The sequence below is a fragment of the Podarcis pityusensis genome (genome assembly GCF_964106645.2).
Source record: "Podarcis pityusensis genome assembly, chromosome: 3".
In the NCBI taxonomy this organism is placed as follows: domain Eukaryota; kingdom Metazoa; phylum Chordata; class Lepidosauria; order Squamata; family Lacertidae; genus Podarcis; species Podarcis pityusensis.
The window spans coordinates 3,131,744-3,152,281 of NC_138026.1; the positions used below are offsets into that span (position 1 = coordinate 3,131,744).

Sequence of the window (20,538 nt, forward strand, 5' to 3'; positions counted from 1 at the left end):
GGAGCGGGGGGCGAAGCGGGAAGAAGAGCGCGGCGAAGCGCCGCCGTCGGAAAACGCGAGGCTGGCACTTCCCGCGAAACAGAAGCTGCGGATCTAACGAGGAAACGAGCCCATCGCGGCCACGTCTGAACAAACAAACTTGCTCAAACTTCCCTCGGCCGCGGGGCGAAGCACGGCCCTAAAAGGGCTCGACGTAGCCGGAGGGGGCCGGGATGGGGGGTTGAAGGCACCTTGGCAGGTGCGGGATGCCGCCGGAGCGCCTGGCAGGGTTTCTGCTGTCAAGCCCGCGGGTGAGATGCCAACGAGGGCGTTTGCAGTTGCAGACAAGGGTCTTCCGTGTAAAGACCCCCTCCCTGGGTTTGGCCCCCTGGCCCCCACCACATTCCTGCTTCTTCAGCCCTCTTCACCGGTGGGTGGGTTTTGGCTGTTTGGGTGGTATATTTCTGCCAGCTCCTCAATCACAGGTCTGTCAGCCCTCTTTCCATTTCTGCACCTGGGTGCACCTTTAAAAATAATCCCAGGAAGCACACAAGAATAAATCTTACTAGCCGTTTTGTATTTTTCTGTTGTAAACCACCCTGAGATCTTTGGATGAGGGTGGTATACAAATTTAATAAATAATAACAATAGCCTTAGTTATTCTGCTTCACAATAGGAAAAATAGAAGCTTGTGGTTTTTTGCATGAGGCAATATCCATTCCTGTTTGTTTGTTGTTTTTTAAATACTGAAAATAAAAAAATCCTTCCAGTAGCACCTTTAAGACCAACTAAGTTAGTTCTTGGTATGAGCTTTCGTGTGCAAGCACACTTCTTCAGATACACACAGCCAAGAAGTGTGCTGAAGAAGTGTGCTTGCACACGAAAGCTCATACCAAGAACTAACTTAGTTGGTCTTAAAGGTGCTACTGGAAGGATTTTTTTATTTTGACTATGGCAGACCAACACGGCTACCTATCTGTAACTTTAAATACTGAGATCTTGTGGAAGAGTGGAATTTACCTGACTTGCATAAGGTTTATTTAAGAGTTGTACAGAGGTGGCAGAATTATAGATTATAGATGTACTTTCAGCGTACAGCAGTTGGAGGAAATTGGTGTGATGAGTGACCATCTCTGTGCTCAGGTGAGGGGCAAATAGACATTAGGGGTGTGGTGCTATGAGGCTGCTTATTGAAACATCATGTGTGACAAAAGGCCAACTCAAAAAAATACACTAACAATCTTCTACCGGGGGTGATTGGATGGGTGGCTGGGTTATTTTCACTTATCAGATTTTTTACATTAAGGGGAAATCTGGATTAAGTGTGTGTAAATCAATAAATACAGGCTAACGTTTTGATGCCCACAATGTTGTGTGGACTCTGTGAAAAGCATATGTTCACGAACTCATTCCAAAATTACGGTAACTCTTTTGTCTGGAAGCCCCTCAATTGCTTTGTTGCTTTCCTGTTCTTCCTTCACTATCATCAGGACAAATTAGGGCTTCAGTTTTTCATCTACATTTGGTATAATTACACACACAAGCAATTAGTGCACCAAAACAGAATCTCCTCTAGGGGTTTGCTGGAGTAAATTCTCATTAGAATTCAGCACAAATACAAGGAAACGGATCCTTGCATATCGTCTCCAGCTGTCAGCCAGTCTAAATTCTACAAGACATCTGCTAGTTCTGAGAGTCACTCCATTACCAAAGTCAATGTAATAATTGCTATTAACAGGACAAGAATTCAGACCTTAGTATGGAAGGGGAAAGCTATTTTGGGGGAAAGGAGTAAGAGTCATCAGGTTCCAAAGATCAATCCAACTCTCATGTAAATTTGAGGTTAAACTGTTACAAAACAGTGTAGTTTGGGAGCATTGTTGTGGTATGTTTGTACATTCAAACAATTTATGTATAAACTTAAAATAGACTCGCTTGAGTTGGTTGTACGTCCATAGCAGCCGACTCATTTTGCTTTTATAAGCATCAGTGAGCCATATAATAGCAAAGTGTATGGGAGATCTGGGATTCTATTGCCAGTCCATTTTTCATCTAAAAAGTATGGAGCCCCTTGCCCCCTCCAGCACTTTCAGCTCATCTACTTCTCTCTCATCCGAGTGCAACAAAATTAAGGGTTCAGTTCTGTGCACTCCAACTTTAAAGTAACCCCACTTAGGATAGAACGGCAGTGACAACATCCTTCCCAACACAAGTCATACAGGAAAATGTAAACAAGTTCTTAGTTTACACTGTAGCACTATGTCTTATAGACTATATTTTTGTGTGTAAGAGAGTTCATGTGTCATCAAATTTCTAAATTAATGCCATGCAGTTTAATGTCAGTATATATTAATCATCCTGCTAAAACTTGTAGATGAGTGCAAAGTTCTCAAGAGTATAGTTGTAAAAAGTGTGTATTTTAAGCTTAGAAAAAAATCTAGATTTAATGCAGAGCTTTCCAAACTTTTCATGTTGGTGACACACTTTTTAGACATGCATCATTTTGTGACACAGTAATTGAGTTTTACTAGCAAACCAGAGGTTAAACTAATCCCTTTCCAGCCCCAGGAGGAGTGTGGGGAGCGTTTGTGTGACACACTGCAGCCGACACAATAACGTATCATGACACACAGTTTGGAAAGCTCTGCTTTAATGTAAATCGGGCTCCCCAACCTTTTTGGGCCTGGGAGCAGATTTGGAAATCTAAGAAACTGCTGTGGGCACCACAAAGTGCTCAGTTCACACAAGATAAACTAGTGATACTCAGACCACTCCTGCATGCAACAGCCCCTCAAGCATAACAGCTATTTACACTCCAAAAATAAATAAAATAGAAAAAAGGAGGCAATAGTCCACCCAAAACTACAGGCAATGTCACCCCACAAAACAACAACAAAGCCAAACTCCAGGCAGGGGTGCTGGCAGGTGCCAAGGGATGTACCTGAGGATGCTGTGGTGCCCATGGGCACCATGTTGGGAAATGTATTTAATGCATTCCCCCCCCCCTCATATAAGTAGAAGCCATGTGTAGTTTATAAGAAAAGCTTTGGTCTCCCTCTTCCTGGGGACATTCACAAGCTTCCAAGGGCTAGGATCCAGAGATACTTTAGACTGGACCTAATGGTCAGGGGTCCCTTTACCTTTAAATGCCAGAAAACTGGAATAGACATGGAGTCCACTACAAGTACCACTACATCCTCCTTGCTGTCTCTGCTGGTTCATTTGTCCTCTTTATGAGCAATTGATGAATCAAGTTCCATAATTGGGGGAATCACTGCAGAGAAGGCTCTGTTCAACATTCCTAGTGATTTCTGCAAGTGGGTATCTCAACAGTTCCTCTAGAGTAGAATTTAAGGTACAGGCAGGTTGATACATGTGTAAGTAACCTGCCCCAAACTATTTGGGGCTTTAAAATTCATGACCACTTTAAATTGGGTGTGGTAACTGGGCACTGGCAGCCTACGACACTGGATCAATATTGGTGTACAGGCATCTCACGTGTCTTCAAGTTATGTGCGACCAGCATATGCATGGTACCAGAAAACTCGAAGTGGGGGGAGAGACCTGAAGAGCCTTATCAAAGCCCTGCTGTGCCTCCGGCTCACAAGGAGACTGTCCCTGGAGCCTGAAGGGGATGTCCCCTTTGGGCTCTGGCGAAGGTCTCTTCATGAGCTGGAGATGCAGTGGGGTGCTCTTCACTTATGTATGCAGATATCTTTCTGTGGTTTCATGTACAGGTTAAAACATATGGGGGACAGAATAAAACTGAGGCACCCCATAAGTCAAAGGCCTATGAAACAAATTCCTCAGCAGCACCTTCTGTAACTGATTCTCCAAGAAGAACCAGAGCTACCACAACACTACATCCCAGCCCAGACAACAGGTCCATCCATTTCCAGCATAAGTCATCCACTTGGGCAATTATGGCTGCTTCTGCTCCAAAACTAGGCCTGAAACCAGACTGGTATCACCTGACACTGCCCACTCACATCAGCTTACGGAAAATGGAACATCAAAAACTGGGAGGTAGATCTCTCAAACCAAATGTCTAAATTAAGCTTCTTACCATGGGTCTCACTACTGCCTCTTTAAAAATAGCAGGGATCATTCTCCCCTCAAAAAAGGTTTTCACGACATCAAAGATTCATACACCCAGCCCTGCCCTGGCAGTTTTCATCAGCTAAGATAGGCATGACTCCGGAAGACAAATAGTAGACCTTATCCCTCCAAGTAGGTGGTACACATCTTCATGTTTCACAAGCTGTGACATGACCATATGGCACACACTGTCACAACTATGGCATCAAAGTAGGCATGGATGCAATGACTTTATCTGCTAATTACTTAACTAATTCTTTGAGGATTATTGTTTTGTTTTTTAATATGTATTTTTGTGTTTATACTGTAAACCTCTCTGTGATCCTCGGATGAAGGATGGTATAGAAATTTAGTAATAAATCTCTCACCAGGTCTGCACCCAGGAGGCCCTTCACTACATGAAAGATCTGTGCAGGATTATGTTGAACAAACAGTGGTGGCAAAGTATGATTTGTTTGCCACAACTTAATAAGACTGTACGTGGGTTTTCATCTCTGTTCTGACGTAATCATGATGAGTCTTCTTCCATTTATGTTATAGACCCTATCGTTTCAAGGAGCTAATAGTGGCTCAATGACTAGACCAAGATCATTTGAGAGTGATCAAAACAACATTCTCTCTGACCCATCTTTCAAGATGCAGGGGCAACAGAGGTTGGAGAAGAGCTGGAATCAGCCCAGGACACTTTGATGCCTGAGGTAAAGGGATAAGATGCTACTCCTCTCCCATTCTACATAAAGAAACCAATTGGACTGGTAGCTAAATTATGAAGCTTGGGAAGTCAGGGCAGGCAATGTGGCACATGCAGTTCTATTTTCCTCCCCTTTGCTGCCCCTCCATATCTCACCCCGTCCAACTCCCCATCCAAGCATCTGCCTCACTCTGCCTAATGGTGGGGCTAGTCCAGGGAAGAGGAACTCAAAAATTGCACAGCAATTATACTAATCCCTTCTGTCTCTAAATGTGATCCCTGTTTAATATTTATATAGCACTTTCCCCAATGTCAACCTTCATTAGAGCTAAGATCATTACTTTTGACAAAACAATGCAAGAGTACAGTCTACTACACCTGAGTGGTCCTTATGTAGAACTGGCACTTTTTAAAAATAGTTCCTGTGAAACAGTGGTATTAGTATCTAAAAGGATAAAGCTCCACTCCAATTCAGCTCTTTAGTTCATGTCTGCTGCTAACTGCTTCTCCTAGAATGTCCTAAATCTATTCTTTGACTTCCTGTGTGTCAAAAAGAGTGGTTACAAAGCAGTATAGTCTAGATATGGTGTCGCCTGGGGATGAATGTTTAGTTGATTAGTCATTTATATTTTAACTGATTAAGCAATCAATGGATTAACTGTAAATCAATTTGTATATTACTGTAAATTCAGTATGTGCCTTTTTAAGCATCGAGGGCAAGGACATAGGCAGGACACAAAAGCCCTGCACACTTTCCCCACTCCCCCAATCACTGGAGATGTTATTTAGCATTTCAATGGACTTCTGACATCTGACCAAGCAGATGCACTTTCAAGCATATCATCATCAAGGTAAGGGCAAGAAACATGCTTTATTTCAAATGAAAGCTGAGATTCTCAGGAAGCTGAATTCTGCAGAATCGTGGTGAAATTAAATCAGACAGTACAAGATACAGACTTTTTGCAACATCAGATTGTCTCTGTACCGGAAAAAGTAACATGAGAAGTAGACTTGAAAGATAAGACTGATTATGTACGATAAGATAAAAGTTGAGGTGAAAGCCCTTGAATGCTTCTCTCTTAGGAAATAACTGAGTAGGAACTATTGCTTGCCAGATCAAGCCTCACCTTATTGTATTCAGTAAGCAAATCACTGCAAATTTCACCTTCACTCTGTTGCTTATGGACTTAAAAAAAAGGAAGGGGTACTTTTCCTTTGATTTGATGGTGTTTACATTGTATAGCTTGTAATATTGATCCTTGCAGTGTGGTGCTATTATTTGCTGAAATGGGATGAGAAGCACTAGTGTGTGATGAGGCAGCTAATTTTTATTTCCTGATGTGCCCAAGTAATTATTTATCCCTCACATTTGTATCATGTCCTTCTATTACCTTGGAAATGGCAGTCTCTTTTCTCATGTAATGCACAGATACAAATATTTTAAGGAGAGTATTTTCATTTGTTAAAAGGAAATAATCATGCTTCAGAGTAGGAGGATCCCTCTTTTTAAAGTATAAAAAAAATTACACAGTCTTCATCATAACTACGGTAGATACATGCTTGTTTATCTGTCTAAACCAGAGGTTTTCAACCTGTGTGCCTCAGCACCCTTGGGTGATTTAACAATTGGTCAGGGGTGTCCTGGGATGCCCTTCTTCTCTCTCTCTTTCTCTCCCTCTTCATGTCACCCATGCTTTCTGCATATCTACAAATCCTCTTTTTTTCTGCACCAAATCTATCCATTTTTTTCTGCACCCAAAAGGGTGGAATGGGGGAATCCCCACTTACACATGTCCTGTAATGGAACCTCAGTGAAAGTGGCTCCCAATTCTACGGGGGGGGGGGACCATTTGACAACAGTGGGACTGAGCTCTATGTCAACATGTTTTAAAATGCAGTGTCAGCTCCTCTGAGACACCCAGTGACAATAGGGCATTTTTATATCTGAAAGGCAAACTTGGGTACATTTATATATGCTTGCAGAATGCAACTTTTTTTTAGAATGCATGTTTCATTTTCTATCTGTATATAAAACAGCATCAGCATTAGACACTGCAACTAGCAGTCTTGCATGTGCAAGCAAAACTGACCACTTGCTGGAACAGGCCAGGGTCCAAATGCTGGAATGAGGCCCTGCTAAGAGCAAATAGAATCATCTTTAGGTGGGAATTCCCTCAAGGCCTATCTTGTACCTTTAAAGGGAAAAAGTTCAAAATAAGATCAGTGGAACATAAAGAAACATTTCTGAAAGATTACGAAGAAGACTTACAAAAAGAAACTGGAAAAGAGCCAAGAGCTTTAAAACCAGGAATACAGGACATAGTATCACTACCTTTGGGATTGGACAAGCTAGAGAAGGTGATACCACCAACAGAACAAGAGCATTTACTTGGTGCAGTCGGAGGAAAAGTAAAATAAATACACCATGTCCCTGCAACTATTAAGCTGGAATATTCATGGACTTAATTCCCCGGAGAAAAGGAAAAAAGTCTTTCATTTATTGAAAAAGGAACAATTGGACTTGATTTGTTTGCAGGAAACACATGTGATAAGGCTCCATAGGAAAGTACTGATTAATAAAAGATTGGGTCAGGAGTTTATTTCATCGGACAAAGTCAAAAAGAGAGGAGTTGTGATTTATGCGAAAGAGAGCCTATCGCCTAAATTTATTTTTAAAGATGATCAAGGAAGATATGTGGCAATTGAAATTCAAACACAAGGAGAAAAATTTCTGATAGTAGGAGTATACGCTCCAAATGAGGGGAAATCTGAATTTTTTAAGAAGTTGCATGAGACATTGTTGGACTATATGGATTACAACATTATAATGATGGGAGACATGAATGGAGTGGTATCCACAAACATGGACAAGTCGCAGAGACAGGTAGTTACCAAAGATGGCAGACTACCAAAAACCTTTTTTGAGATGACAGACAATATGGACTTGATTGACATTTGGAGAATAAAGAACCCCCTGGCTAGGGAGGGAACCTTCTTCTCTGAAGCTAAAATGACATGGACAAGAATTGACCAAATTTGGATTACTAGAGGACTGGCACCTAAAACTCGAAAAGTGGAAATTTGCCCTAAAACCTGCTCCGACCATAATGCTGTGAAAATGGAGATGAAATTAACACCTACTGGTTCCTTCAGATGGAGGATGAATGACACCCTGTTTAGAGATCAAGAAGTTACCAAGAAGGCCCAAAAAACCTTGAGAGACTATTTTGAGATAAATATGAATACTACCATTGAAAAAAGAGTAATCTGGGACGCAAGTAAGGCAGTTATGAGAGGGTTTCTAATTCAACAGAATGCAATAAAGAAGAGAACCCAAAATGAGAAAAAAGACAAAATTTTGGAAAAAATAAAAGAGGGGGAGAAGAAACTGAGAGCGAAACCAAAATCACAAGAGATTCTGAGAGAAATAAAGTTATACCAAGTTCAATATATGAAGATGATGAATCAGGAAATAGAATGGAAAATTAAACAGATGAAACAAAGGAGATTTGAATCGGCTAACAAATGTGGAAAACTGTTAGCTTGGTAAATGAAAAAAAGACAAAAACTTAACACTATTACCAACTTGGAAGTGGAAGGAAAGAACATCCAGAATCCAGGGGAAATTAGAAAATGCTTCCAGAGGTACTTCAAACAGCTATACACACAAGGGCCACAGAAAGAGTGCGATTTAGACAAATTTTTAAAAACAAATGGGCTTCAAAAAATCTCTCAAGAAAATAAGCTAATGTTGAACTATAAAATAACAGAACAGGAGGTGGAAGGTGCCATCCAGAACATGCAGTTGGGCAAATTTCCAGGGCCAGATGGTTTAACCTCCAAATACTATAGATCTTTGAAGGACTGGATAATTCAACCACTAAAGGAGGTTTGTAATGAAATCTTGGAGGGGAAAAAAGCGCCAGAGTCGTGGAAAGAAGCTTATATTACACTAATACCGAAAAATGAGGCTGAAAAGACGCAACTTAAGAACTACCGCCCCATATCCCTGCTCAATGTGGATTACAAATTTTTTGCAGATATTTTGGCTAAAAGGTTAAAAAAGGTATTAGTAGAAGAGATCCATAAAGACCAAGCCGGCTCTCTCCCAGGTAGACACTTGTCTGACAACACGAGGAATATAATTGACATTTTGGAGATGTTGCAAGTGAATATCAATACCAAAGCAGTTTTAATTTTTGTTGATGCAGAGAAACCCTTTGATAATATTTCTTGGAGTTTCATGAAGAAAAATCTTCAGGGGATGGGAGTTGGCCAAGGGTTTGAAAATGGTATAAGTGCAATATATTCAGAACAAAAAGCTAAGCTAATAGTTAATAATGTGGTAACAGAGGAATTTAAGATAGAGAAAGGGACACAACAAGGCTGCCCAATTTCCCCATTGCTTTTCATTTCGGTCCTGGAGGTTTTGCTAAATATGATTAGAAGGGACTGTTTGATTAAAGGTATACAGGTCGGAGCCAAACAGTACAAATTGAAAGCTTTTGCAGACGATTTAGTATTGACGTTACAGGAGCCAGAATCTAGTACTAAAAGAGTCTTAGAATTGATTCAGGAATTTGGTCATGTGGCAGGATTTAAGTTGAACAAGTTAAAAACCAAGGTGCTTGAGAAAAAATTAACATTAATTGAGAAAGAGAGGTTTCAGAAGGAGACAGGTTTAACATTGGTTAAGAAAGTAAAATACTTGGGGGTTAACATGACTGCTAAGAACTTAAACTTATTTAAAGACAATTATGAGAAATGTTGGTCAGAAGTGAAAAAGGATTTAGAGATATGGTCAAACTTGAAGCTTTCCTTGCTAGGTCGAATTGCTGTTATAAAGATGAATGTATTGCCAAGAATGTTATTTCTGTTCCAGTCATTGCAAATTGTGGACAAAATGGACTGTTTCAAGAAGTGGCAGAGAGACATTTCTAAATTCGTCTGGCAGGGCAAAAAGCCTAGAATAAAATTTAAAATATTAACAGATGCAAAGGATAGAGGTGGATTTGCCCTGCCAGACCTTAAACTTTATTATGAATCAGCAGCATTCTGCTGGTTGAAAGAATGGCTGCTTCTTGAGAACACAGACATTTTGGATTTAGAAGGTTTCAACAATGTTTTTGGGTGGCATGCATATTTGTGGTATGACAAGGTTAAAGCACATAAAGCATTTAAAAACCATATTGTCAGAAAAGCATTGTTAAATGTCTGGATAAGATACAAGGACTTACTGGAAAATAAAACCCCTAGGTGGTTGTCACCGATGGAAGCAAAGGCTCAGAAAAGGCTCAATATGGAGGCCAAATGGCCAAAATATTGGGAAATTTTGGAACAAGAAGGAGACAAATTGAAATGGCAGAGCTTTGTAAAATTAAAAGATAAAGTGCGAGACTGGCTTCATTATTATCAGATAATGGAGGCATATAATTTGGATAAGAAAATTGGCTTCCAGGTGGAAAGATCAAAATTAGAAACAGAATTGTTAGAACCCAAAACTAAGATTTTGTCAAAGATGTATAACTTGCTGTTGAAATGGAATACTCAGGATGAAACCGTGAAATCTGCTATGATTAAATGGGCACAAGATCTAGGATATAATATTATGTTTGCTGACTGGGAACAGTTGTGGACCACAGGTATGAAATTTACGGCATGTAATGCCCTAAGAGAGAATATTATGAAAATGATATATAGGTGGTACATGACACCAGTCAAGCTTGCAAAAATTTACCATGCGCCCGATAACAAATGTTGGAAATGTAAAGAAAATGAAGGTACTTTCTTTCACCTTTGGTGGACGTGCCCAAAGACTAAGGCTTTCTGGGAAATGATATATAATGAATTGAAAAAGGTATTTAAATATACCACCTTGAAGAAACCAGAGGCCTTTCTCCTGGGCATAGTTGGCCAATTGGTGCCAAAGAGGGACAGAACTTTCTTCATGTATGCCACAACAGCAGCAAGAATACTTATTGCAAAGTATTGGAAGACACAAGACCTACCCACCTTGGAAGAATGGCAAATGAAGGTGATGGACTATATGGAATTGGTGGAAATGACTGGCAGAATCCGAGACCAGGGAGAAGAGTCGATGGAGGAAGATTGGAAAAAGTTCAAAGATTATCTACAGAAATATTGTAAAATTAATGAATGCTAGAATGATGTTGGATAGAAACTAAGTGGTCTTTAGCTGAAAGGTTACAAGGGAATATGAAAAAAGGGTTTATTAATATGTAAAAATCTAAAATTACAATATTTTTGTGATTAATGACTAGGATACATAAAGAGGGGAGGGATTTGCTGAACAAAATAACTGAACTGGGAATACAAAAAAGGAAGGTGTGAGGAGGTCCTGGAAATAAGTAAATGAAGGTCAAGCAATGAAAGGAATGAATTGTTTTTAAATACTTTTACTTTGTATTTTTTCTTTTTTTGTGCGTTTTGTAAAATCTTGAAAACCTTAATCAATATCTTATAAAAAAAAAACCAAATGCTGGAATGAGTTCAGGAAAAATAACTGTTTGCTATAGTAGCTGCTTGCTTCCTAGTGATTACTTTCACATATATATGTGCATATAGCTAAGAATTATATGACAGAATTTGAAGCAATGGGAATTAGACCTGTTTCAGGTCTGCCCTACAGCTTTCTCTTTATCCCAGATCCCTGCAGGCTGCTTGTGGCTTACTCAGTTCTAAAGCAAAGTTATTATGTGTATATGCAAGGCCTTCTCAATTATTCCCCTGCATGGGAGATGGAGCCTAGCATTCCTCAACACCAGATTCTCAACACCAGATTCTTGACGCTTACTTGAATTCTTGCCTTCATGTCCTGCTTGTGGGCTTCCCAAAGGCATCTGGAAGGCCACATCTTGAAACAGAATGCTGGACTTGGTGGTCCTTAGATCTGATTCAGCAGAGCTACTCATCTTCTTATTCAGAAGTGGTTCTAGGGTTATGTTCTATTATGAGTCGCTCATGGTTACAACTTGTGGGAGAGATATTTAGAAATGAAAAGATACAAAAACCTGCAAAACCTGTTTACTAGTAGAAAAGGTGGGATGACTATATTCACCATAAGATGTGATCACTCTTTCAAACTGCCCACAGGACTCTCAAAACCTAGTCTTTCTCCAGTTGAAGCTGAGAACACACGTTATATATTGCTTACATACCCACATCTGCAAACAAACAAATTTGCCTTATTTACCCATGTCAAAATAAGATCTTACTGGATTCCAATGGATTCCCCCACCCCAGTACCTCCTTTGTTATTGTGGTAAGTTTGCCTTGCTTTCTGTTCTTTTAAAGCTTCTGGGTTTTGTAGCGTTCCAAATTTCATAGTACATAACTGAGAAAATTATAGTCCTAGCTTTCAGTGACTCCCCCCAATAAATGCTCATAAGAAAAGGTGAATTTCTTCTTGACTACACAACATAATTTGGCTTACAAGCTATTTATTTAGCATGAAAGCCGCCACCACCAGATTCAGCCTGGGATATGTTCATATTAGCACAATGTGAAGCCAAGGCTGCTAAAAGGCCAGACAGGACAGAAATATGGAAGGGAATGGTTATGTAATGTCTCAGCCAAAAGGATTAACATGACTGAAGGACACAGAGCTCGATTCAGCAATACTGCCTGCCCCAGGCATGTCCCTGTGACGTTGGGTTGTAAGAAAGCTTAGGCATTCTCTTCACTTTTTGCTTCCTTTCGTTCCCCTCAGAAATGATTATTTTCTCAGCAACCCAAAAAGCCTTCAGCATTCAGTTTTAACCTAAATCGGTGATGGACGCTTACAAGACCACAATCTGAGTCCTTTCTTTGACAAGACTCTTGAGTACTTCGTTGGCACATATATGGAGTCAATTCTGCAGCAACACAAATCTGGAACAGCCATAGAAACTGAGAGTGAGAGTGCTTGCCTGGATTCTGCTGATGCCACCTCGCAGAGTAAGCCTTCCACCAGGGAAAGCTAACCAAATATTACAGTCATCTTGTAAGAAAGACAACCATGTGTTTCAAACTTTAGGAAGAAACTGTGATAGAAGCCCATGCATAACCCTTTGCTTTCTCCCCAAATGGGATTTAATTGACTTTGATTGGTCTATAAATGTTACACGCAATGGCATGAATAATAGAATCAAAGAGTTGATGGTTATGTCACACTTCAACTTGCTATACAAGGCACCAGAAAACCTCTTAAATCTTCTTCCCTGTGTGCATTAATGTTTTACTTTCCACAAGCATGACCAATCTGGGTCCACTTTGCAATGCACCGTTAACATATGTTTATTGCCCATGCACTCTCTCTGTCACACATGTGACATTGCAGTCCAGGTATGTTTGGGAACAGAGCCTGGAACAGCTAGAAGCAAAAATCTGTAATAGAGACCTTTGTACACTATACAGTATACTGAAGACAAAGGATCTGGATCACTTAAGAAAACAATACTGTAACATTTCCCCACACCCTAAAGGGATTTAGTAATCTCTTTAAACCACCTGCATCATGTTCCTCCCTCATCCACTGTCATCTGGCAGCAGTCATTTCATACCATCAAGCTGCAAGAAAGCAAGTGTTGCTACACCCTCAGTGGGAGATGAGCAACTTTTGCCTCCTCCTTTTCTTGAACTGCTCCTTTCCAGCTGGTCATTATAAGAACTTTGTTCACTGAGGTCTAGTGGCTGAGTGTTTCTTTTTCCCTCCCTCTCAATGCCTTCTTTTGCGTTGTATCTTAGATTCTCAGCACAATGTCAGATATGTTCTTGTATTTTATCTTTGTAAGCTGCTCTGGAACCCTTTTTGAGCTGAGGTGGGGTGAAGATATTTTAAATAAATCACAATAAATATAACACTACATGCATGTGATAGGTTTGTCCCTGAGAGTACAGTTCTTCCAATAAAAGACCAAAGGAAACATTGCTCACAGGGAGAATAGTAAAAAACTCTGGAATCCAAATGAACATATTTGGGAAGAGGGAAGCTAACCACATCTTGGGATGGTCACATGACTATCATTCTCCATGTCCCTCCCAGGGTAAGAGCTTTTTGTTGAAAGAAACAATTTATAACAATCCATGGGGACATATAACAAGTTGTGGTGTCTACTGTTAAACAATTAAGTCCAGTATTCCTGCTTTCTAGACTTCTGTCAGGTACTAAAGTTGAATAAGGTTTCATCTTAATATAAAGCAATGTATACTTTCACTCTCAAGCAGTAGTCAACTCATTGTTATAATTCCTCTGCAATTTCAGTTGCACATAGAAGTTTCTAGGCAACCATAAGAATAATAAACGGGTGGGTGGAGAAATGTTCATAATGGGGGGAAACTCCATTTTTACATGGTTTTCTAAAAGTATAAAAGTTTCATACAGTAAAATATAAAAAAGATATGTGCAGTTTTCAAAAATCTTTTGCCAGTCACTTTTGAACAAATTCATATTTTTATGAGTATTATTTTGGCTAATGGCCCATATTTTCACCACCATTAAAAACCATTAATGTATATATAAGACAAAATGTAACTTACAAGGAATAAGAGAGGAGCGAAGCAGAGAATTCAAATGTGTCGACAACAGCGGACGGTAGTTTTCACTTCAATTTGTTCAGTCTCCTTGGACCTAAAATTAAAATATTAATTTAAAAATATGTATATATATATATATTGAGGGTATTGGATGTCCTGGAGGTTTTTTCAAAAAGGCATGATGCAGTCTGCTAGATGCTGGGGCTGTAATGCAGAATTTGCATCAATAGTTCATATGATATAATGATACAGGGTAGTGAACCTGTTGTGTGGAAAAATCTTTCTTTGGTTTTAGGAACATATTTGTTTGTGGGTGTTAATCTGTGATCCTGGAGTGAATGGGTCACTCCTCAGTGGCAGAGGATGTGGAGAACTGAGAAGCAATTAATTGTGGTGTGATGAGCATGGCAGATGTGTTGGAGTAAGCATGGGGGGTAGGTGTGAGGGGAGTATGAATATCCTGCTGTTATTTCTGGGAGGAGAAGGTATGGTATAGTTAGTGGCAGTGATCAGAAAAATAGAACGGGACACCAGCTTCATGCCATCCCCTCTACTGACCCAAACTTGCAGGGAACTGGTGATGTGGCTACTGGGACTCCCAGGCCTCAATTATACAAACCAGGTCAGACTTTCTTTACTTTAAGAAATTCTATCTCAATCCAGAAACTTTCTACTCCGTTATAATGAACAAGACACATCTTGAGCATCCCCCCACCCCACCCAATAAACACAAGGTTGTGTTTATTCTTAGTTAATCTCATTGGACAGGGACCAAGAGGAGACTGTTACCATTCATACCTACTCTATCAGCTTACTTGGTTGTTGGCAAGTGTTAAGGGCAAATTCCCCTCTGTGTACATGATGAACCTCAGGTGTCCCAAGAAGAATTGGCTTTTCCCTGATTCATCAATTCATTTCTTCCTGGCCAGCCCTTTTCTTGATTCTCCAGAGAGAAAAAGAATGGGCAGGATTCATTTAAGCTGATGTGTACACAGAATGAGGTCCACTTGTGCAATGGGACTCCACCCTTGCATTCCCTAAATCTGTCTGTAGGGTTTTGGGGAACCCCCAGCACAAGTTAAGGGGGTGCATGCAGAGAGAAGAGAGGGTGGCAACCTTGTTTTAGGCATGCATGCATACCCACTTTGGGCTACATTGAATTCCACACAATGAGATCTCCCCTGGTGCTTTTGTCACCCCCTTGAATGCCTTCTAGGGTGCCCTGCAATGACTTGTTTGCATGGCGCCTGAAGGGACTCTACTTCCAACTTATCAAACCTAGCTTAGAATCTATATCAGGGTGAGGTTAGCTAGTAATCACTTGTTTATTTTTTAAATTTCATGCTGCTTCTTATTCGTCTACTTGCTTATTTTGAAACTTTTAATAAAAAGTCTAATGATAAACCTGGAGCTGACTGAATAAGGTTTTGTTTGCCCACAGTCTCCCTCACCCACAGTTGGCTACTTGTGCCTAAAGCTACCTGGTTAACAGAAGGAAACTGGCCCAGATCTGCTGTTCTCCACAGAAGAGGTCTGAATTCTTACACATTCAGACTAGGGTTATATAATGTGGGTGGTGGCTGCCTCTCGCTTTCAGCTTCACCTACCTCACAAGGAATATGTGTACCTTTGTCACACATGGTTGTCCAGCTAAATACATTTTAATGCAACAAGTACTGAGGCTAATGGATTTTGGAACTGTACAATCATTTCCCCTAAGCTAGTAAACAGCTGCTCATACTGTTTAAACAGAGGCACCACTGATTGTTTCATGACTCAACCACAAAATGTTCAATGTTAATCTCACATCAGGAATAAAGTTAAATAGATGGCAAGAAGCTGATAGTTACCCATATTTATACTAATTAATGATGGGTACTCCCCCTCCCCCTGTCCTCCAAGATATTTCCCCTTTTCCCTGCACTCACAAAGCAGCTGGCAGCTGTAATTTCTGTGCAGGTATTTCTGGAATAAGTCATTTCAGAATGGAAAACTTAATATCCCGTTATCAAATGTTCACAAATGTCACCAATATCAGAAAGTATAGATGTTTCAGGCTGTAGAAGTAGAGTCTCTAACTGAAATCATTGGAACAACTGTAAATTATGGAAACTGGTAAAATTTTGTGATGAAATAAATGTCATTCTAACAAATGGGTGGAAAAAGGGAGGCAGTTTTCACTGATTCTCCCCTCTGCTTGCAGCTCCCCTTACTGAGCACATTTTCAGGGGCTGTAGGGACAAGGAAACTGTGTATGTTGCCTCACTCCTTCTCACCAGCAGAAGCATCCTGTGAATGGAACTCCACTCACAAGATGCTTCCAATGGTAAAGGTAAAGGTACCCCTGCCCGTATGGGCCAGTCTTGCCAGACTCTAGGGTTGTGCGCTCATCTCACTCTAGAGGCCGGGAGCCAGCGCTGTCCGCAGACACTTCCGGGTCACATGGCCAGCGTGACAAGCTGCATCTGGCGAGCCAGCGCAGCACACGGAACGCCATTTACCTTCCCGCTGGTAAGCGGTCCCTATTTATCTACTTGCACCCGGGGGTGCTTTCGAACTGCTAGGTTGGCAGGCGCTGGGACCAAACGACGGGAGCGCACCCCGCCGCGGGGATTCGAACCGCCGACCATGTGATCGGCAAGTCCTAGGCGCTGAGGTTTTACCCACAGCGCCACCCGCGTCCCTGTGGCTTCCAATGGTAGAAAGATACAATTCAAGATTAGCAAAGTCTGATGTAGATCCTTTTTTACAAAAGTAAGTCCCCCTTTTCCTAAGATGGTCATAATGAAAGAACTATCTGTAATAGCATTAAGGAGTGTCTGAGGAAGCCACAAGGCTCTGGTTAAAAATATCATTTAATCCAGAAACACTGAGGGGTGGTTAGTATCTGAAACACTTTATTGTAGTCAGAAGATCTTGAAAAGAAGAATCATGTGCTGGATTCTCATTTGTATTTCACTAACCTTCAATCAGATGATAAGATATAGGGGAGAAACACAAATTTTCCATCCAGCTGACACAAAAATTTCAGACATTTTCCTCCCCCTCCTCCAATGAAGCACATCTGCCAAATTTCAGATACAGTGGTACCTCAGGTTACATACGCTTCAGGTTACCTATGCTTCAGGTTACAGACTCCACTAACCCAGAAATAGTGCTTCAGGTTAAGAACTTTGCTTCAGGATGAGAACAGAAATTGTGCTCCGGCGGCACGGCGGCAGCAGGAGGCCCCATTAGCTAAAGTGGTGCTTCAGGTTAAGAACAGTTTCAGGTTAAGAACGGACCTCCGGAACGAACTAAGTACTTAACCTGAGGTACCACTATAAATGGTCAAAGGGCTCTTTATTTAATGAGTCCATTAAGAAAGGCATTGACTAATTCCTATTTGACATAATATCAAAAAACCAAGACAAAACAAAACACCCTGGTGCAATGCAAGAACAGAAAGAAGAACAGACCTGAGTGCCAAGGTAAAGAGTATTCTTCCCAGGCGCCCTCCAGCTGGAGGGTGCCTAGGAGGGATGCGGCAGCTCGGGTGCCCTGCAGGCCCAGTGTCGCCCGGGGCGACCAGCCCCTCCCGCACCCCCTAACAACGCCACTGGTGTATGGAAGTCCTGGGTTGCCAAGCCAGCAAGACCCACCCCCCTCTCAGTCTCACTGATGTCCAAAGGAAAGCAGAGCAATACATTTGGCACCAGCTGAGCTGCAAGAGTTACTGGAAGAAGGCATACAAGGCACTATCCAGGCATCTTAGGGACTCCACTCTGGATATTAGGATTTACTCCTTAGTCTTCTCCCAAAGATATCTGACAAGGCAGTGGAGATTAAGGATCAGAGTTTTCCTTCATTTAGATGGGCTACCTTCCCTGGCTGATGAGCCCCATCTGCCCCTCATTTCCCTCTACACCACATGCAGAAACTGCCTTCTTGGCCTTTAGACCCACTTTTGGTCTCATCTACTCAATCTGTCGGAGCCTGTCTTTGTATGCAGAGAAAGTCCCTAATTCACTGAGGGTTTAAGACCCATCAGCTCCCTCACCTAGTTTAGCTGGCCAGTTCCCGGAGTGTGGTTGCTGTTGCATGCTGACAGCTTCTAGGAACCACAGATGAGAGCTGAGTACAGGTTGGGGACTAAAGGTGGACAAACTACCCCAGAAGGAGCAGGACTTGTCTCCCACCAGAGGTTCTACCCCTTCCCTACCACCCTATACACCTCTGCAGACCCATGGTCTGTATTTAAAATGCTAAACAGGTACCCCCAAGCAAAATAAGAACAAATATAAGATCAAAGTTCCTGTTTTCCAGAAATTGGTCAATTGCCTGCCCTGGCCAGGGGTTGCACTCCTCCTGAAGAAACAGGACCGCAGTTTGGGAGTGCTTCTAGATCCAGTATTGTCACTAGAGGCCTACATAGCCTTAGTGGCGAGAAGTGCCTTTTAGAAGATGTGACTGGTGTAACCATTACAGACATTCCTGGACAGGGAAACCTTGGCCACAGTAGTTCATGCCCTGGTGTCTTCAAGACTCAGTTAGTGCAATGTTCTGTTTTTGGAACCTTAAAACATTTTTGTTCAGACAAGCCTATCCAGACATGTAGAAATAATGTGTGTTTTATCTCTTTTTAGCTACTGTTGATTTTAATAATGTTTTGAATGTTTTTAAATACCTGTTTTTAACTGTTGTCACTGATAATTTTAATGCTTTATTTAACATTTTCATAAACCACTTAGTTTTTTGTTACTATCAAGTGGTATATAAATTAGTTTTTAAAATTGACTCTAATAATAAAAATGTTAAATGCAAATGGTGCAACAAGGAACTGTGCTTTTGTTTTACACATACAATCAAGGATCCTTTGTCACCCTCTTAAGTGCACAAATCATGGCACTTTTTTATTATTATTACTACACATCCCTTTTTTAGTTTCCAATGATCAGATTCTTTTGCTAGAATGCGCTCTCACTGTTCTCTCTCTCTGAACCTTGTGTGCCCCACTGTCACACATCATATAATCTGGCCCTGGCTAAGGAAACTGAAATGAAGAAGAAAAAGAAGAGATAGGAGGCACCAAATGAACCGTTACTCATTCCTGAGTAGTTTCTGTTTTCATAAGCAGAGAAGTGTGGTGTTCACCTCAAGATAACAGCCACAAAGGACCCCATTTATCCTGAAAGGATCCCCCTAATTTGAAGTAAGTAGGGTCTTTTTGGCTGAGGGCTTGTGTCTTGTAAACCTGTTAAAGCTATTAACTGGCTCCCCAGTGGTAGTACTGTGCTTACCCATCTCTCTTTCACAGGTAAGGAAATAAAACAGAAAGAAGTTAAGTGAATTCCCCAAGGCTATACAGAGAAGTGACTGGTGGATGGGGAATTTGAACACATTCATTTTAAAGCTACAATCCTGTCATGCTATCTCTCCAGGCAATGCGTGTCTCACTCTGGGGAGAAAAACATTACGCAGAAGTCATGGAAACTTGTCAAGCGAGGTTCAGCAGTTGCTATCTGGCTACACCTTGGAACATGGATCATCATCTTGAAGCCAGGGAAGCTGAATTCAGAAGGGAAGAACAGAGAATGTCTGGCCTATGTCTTATCTTTTGTGAGATACCCTTCTAAGTTCCCTTTCAAAGTCAAGAGTGAAATCCAGTTCATATGTAAAAATATTGAGATAGGCAAATCATTATTGCCATATTTTTCCGTGCATAAGACACCCCCATGTATAATTTTGGGGACTCCAAATTAAGAAAACACCCCTCAGCACTACCCGTGTATAAGACGAGCCCCTTGTGATTGATTGTGTGACTGCGGAAATGAATAAAAGCGCCCCATCTAAACAATGACTATCATCAGTGTAGGTAAGATTTCTTTTTAAATTTTTTATCATCTACAATACTGTCTTATTTATTTTATAGCACAGTACATTGGTTATTGCTTTGATTTGATGGATCAATGGTCTTGTTGGATAGTAAAATTCATGTTAAATTGCTGTTTTAGGGGTTGTTTTTAAAAGTCTGGAATGAATTAATCCATTTTGCATTACTTTCTATGGGAAAAAGCGCCTTGGTTTTGGAACACTTTGGTTTTGGAACAGAGTTGCAGAATGATTTAAGTTTAAGAACCAAGGTACCACTGCAATGCTGACTTGGCAGCCCCCACCCCAAACCAACTGCTGTGCAAATCTCCCTTTACCAAAGGCTAAAGAATCATAACATTAACAAGATTCTTGCACTTTGTTAC

General features: G+C 40.9%; 1 protein-coding gene and 2 long non-coding RNA genes across 5 annotated transcripts in view; 2 read left to right on the plus strand and 1 right to left on the minus strand.

Annotated features, from left to right (window-relative positions):
- The window catches only part of B3GNT2 (UDP-GlcNAc:betaGal beta-1,3-N-acetylglucosaminyltransferase 2), a 56,112-nt gene that overhangs the window by 27,122 nt on the left and 8,452 nt on the right, over positions 1–20,538 (minus strand). For both annotated transcript variants that reach the window (XM_080997462.1, XM_080997461.1), the window contains exon 2: positions 14,306–14,396. The gene's annotated coding sequence lies outside the window, so the exon portion shown is untranslated. The remainder of the gene's footprint in view (positions 1–14,305; positions 14,397–20,538) is intronic.
- On the plus strand, positions 2–20,141 carry LOC308472525. Of its 2 annotated transcripts, XR_013983553.1 has the most exons (4): positions 2–290; positions 4,618–4,775; positions 19,331–19,493; positions 19,599–20,141. It is a non-coding gene; the product is annotated as an uncharacterized lncRNA (long non-coding RNA). The 2 variants fall into 2 exon arrangements; XR_013983552.1 differs by having other exon boundaries at positions 19,331–20,141.
- On the plus strand, positions 6,586–13,632 carry LOC308472521. Its single transcript, XR_013983548.1, has 2 exons — positions 6,586–6,898; positions 11,278–13,632. It is a non-coding gene; the product is annotated as an uncharacterized lncRNA (long non-coding RNA).